Source organism: Myotis lucifugus, unplaced genomic scaffold, assembly GCF_000147115.1.
Source record: "Myotis lucifugus unplaced genomic scaffold, Myoluc2.0 scaffold_52, whole genome shotgun sequence".
Classification (NCBI taxonomy): Eukaryota; Metazoa; Chordata; class Mammalia; order Chiroptera; family Vespertilionidae; genus Myotis; species Myotis lucifugus.
In genome coordinates, this window is record NW_005871100.1 from 146,085 (window position 1) to 149,410 (window position 3,326).

A 3,326-nucleotide genomic window follows, 5' to 3' on the forward strand; every position below is an offset into this window, starting at 1 on the left:
TCCCATACTTCCCCACATGTTTCCTTGGGTCTTCATTTTCTTATGAAGGCTTTTTCATGTCACATAATACTTATATTAAATAAATGAGTATGTTTTTCTCCCATTAGTTGTTTTTTGTCAGTTTAATTTCAGTTTAAACAATTTCCCAAATCACTATTAATAAGTCATCTATTTTAAAAGGGAGGGAGAGGGGCTGCTTTATAAATGATATGCTGAACTGGTTTATATGGTAAGTAAAGTCTAGCACTTAAGTTACGGGTATTACAAGAGAGATTATTATCTAACTAGTGGCCCGGTGCACGAAATCTGTGCACATTAAAAGGGAAGAGACCCAGACCTGGCCAGCCCCAACCCCATCAAGCCCCGCCAGCAGGGGACGCAGCATCAAGTCCTCACCTACCTGCATGGGCCTCACCGTGCACACAGCCCCGCCCACCCGTGCCTGCCGTGCACACAGCCTCCTGCTGATCGGTCGTTACAGCGTGAGGGCATCATGACCACTGGCATATTAGCTCTTTATTATATAGGACTGAGGCAATACAGAAAGCCAACTCTCATACTTACCTGTCAGGGAAGGTACCATAATCATGAAAGTGGTTTTTCCAGGGTGAGGCTTATCGATTGCACTCTGGATGTGGTGACCCTTGTGATTTCCCCAAATGTGGGAAACTTGACTACATAATTTGTGGTAGAGGGGGACTGCATTTGCCATTTCCCCTAAAAAAAAAAAAAGCCAACACTTGAGGAGAATTTGGGACCTCCAGCTATGAGAAAATGTGTTCAATTTTATCTTTAAAATGATGGATTTATCAGTTTAAATGACTGAATGTTTTCCATCACAAGTCAGTCTTGAGTGAATCAGGAGCTTTTCCTAGGTCCTAACCGCTGCTGGCTAGGGGTACCCACAAGGAACCAAGTGCATCACCTTCAGGAACAAATAAGTCTTCTTTTATTTTATGCTTAGACACTACTGTGCTTATGTCAAACAAAAATAATGATTTACTGCCTGGCTGGTATGGCTCTATGGTTGAGTGTCGACCAATGAATTCCTGGTCAGGGCATATGCCCAGGTTGTGGGCTCCATCCCCAGTATTGGGTGTGCAGGAGGCAGCTGATCAATGATTCTCTCTCATCATTGATGTTTCTATCTCTCTCCCTTCCTCTCTGAAATCAATATATATTATCTTTCTGTGTTTGGCTAGAAATAAATAATCTTATTTGCTTCTAGTTAGAATGTTGATCACACTTTCAATTTATTTGCCTTTGAAATAAATTTGATGTTAGAAAATTAATGTTGACCCAGGATCTTTTGATCTTTATATACATACTTGGGGTTTGGGATGTAAATTTACTAATACATTTTGCAATTCCTAGATAAACTGGAGACAAATCAAGCTGTTTTTTATAGATAGGTGGGACATTCCATAGATATAAGCATGAGTACATTTTACATAAAAATTCCATAGCCTTGCCCCAAATTTCTTAATATGGTAGTGATGGAACATTTAAACTATAGTGATATTCAAGCACCACAGGGATAATAGAAAAACCCACTTTGTTCAGTACACATCAACAATAAAAAGTAAAATGTCAAGATTCATTAAATATATTGCCTAAAATAAGAACTGAGAAGTGAAGTAAGTCAGGCCTCATAAGATTTTATAGCTTTTGATCAAAGGCTTTGGAAATAAAATATGATATTTATAATAAGTGTCTGTATTAAATGGAGTTCTTACCATGACTATATGAAAATTTTCCAAGGTACTTTCATACTTGGCATTATCAGACAAATTACAACACAAATAACGTAAATGTGGTCATGGCCAAAGGAAATGGCGGATTGCACAAAATTTTGAATGATGGTTGAGATACATTTGAAAGGATGTTTTATCAACTAATAAGAGAATTCCCAAGTGGGAGGTAATAGTAGGCTCATAAAATGCAAATCTCTCCTCTGCAGCTGTACTTGTTTCCCATAATAATAAAGACACACTGAGTGCATACATTAGGTCAGAAAAATGTGCCTGCTCCTAATGATATAGCTGTTTAGAGACAACCAAAAAATTGCGGTGCTATGTTTTGAGACCAGACCTAATTGGATCCAGAAGCTCTTAAACACCAAGCTATACTTCATCATTCAAACTAGTGAGAACAAAACAGGATAAGGGTCATTTCAAGCATTAGCTTGGTCACAGAGACCAAAACACCATTAGAAGAGGCACCGTAGAGAGCAGCTTACTGTACTGTAGTACTGCCCGTAAAGAAGTAAAACTTTTTTGAGAATTTTTACCCCTTTATCACATATTTCCTGAATACTTACTACATATCAAGTGCTGCAGTTTCTTGGTAGGCGATGTAATAAACATGAAAAACATGGCATTATAACATAGCACATTTTTAAGGTTTGGATGTGCTTGTTTTCAGGCACATGCTGTTTTTAAAATTCCCTGGCTAACTCAGAAATCACTTTCTCTGCCCATTCATAGAGGTTGTGAACATCCACGAATCCAAATTTCTGATAATTCCTGCCATTTCTAGGAAGCATTGTCTGCTTTACAGTCATGTTCCTGACACCTCTACCCGCAATTCCAGCATTTATGACATAGACTGGGCTGGAATAATGGCATGCTCAGTTTGAGATAAAGCACAGTGGTAGCGTTTGATAGTAGCATCTGTCATTTAGGGTGCACTTACTCTATATTAGTGGTCTGTAACCCCACTTTGCGGATTAAGACACAGAGAGCTAATATAACTAGCCCAAACTACTCATAAAGCAAAGACAATATTCAGACACAGGTTGTGAGAGCAACATTCCTATCTCTAGAAGACATAGAAGGTGTAATGTATTTTTAGAAATTACTAGTGGGAAGTCTTGGAAATACTGCACTTAGTAGTAAGAGATTGAAGAAGGTAGTAGTGAACCATTAAGTCAGTCTTAGATTTTGCTGCATACTGAGTCACTAGTCATTAAAAATGGCGGTCTGACAAGTCACTAGTCATTAAAAATGGAGGTCTGAGTAAGTTATACAGGATCTGCTCATCTAGTTTTCCCCCTTTTATTTCATCCCCAATTCCATTAAGCCCCTATTCTTGCTTTTCTCTTATTTCCAGGTCTGAATTTATTGTTGAAATTCGATATATCCTTGATCTTGATCCTTAAATCTTTACAAGTTATGGTTCATATTCTCCAGGTGAATTCAAGTAAACAGCTGCCTGAGTAAAATAAAATCCAGGATTCTATTGCCAAAGTGAGTAGTTTCCCTGTTTAATGAAAATGGGGCCAGGGGAAAATGTAGGAAATCTGTAGTATCAATGCATTGAAAATG

General features: G+C 38.1%; 1 non-coding gene across 1 annotated transcript; it reads left to right on the forward strand.

Annotated features, from left to right (window-relative positions):
• Window positions 1-556: 556 nt before the first annotated feature.
• Window positions 557-720, forward strand: LOC111826064. The gene has a single exon (XR_002829307.1). It is a non-coding gene; the product is annotated as a U1 spliceosomal RNA (small nuclear RNA).
• The last annotated feature ends 2,606 nt before the right edge of the window (window positions 721-3,326 follow it).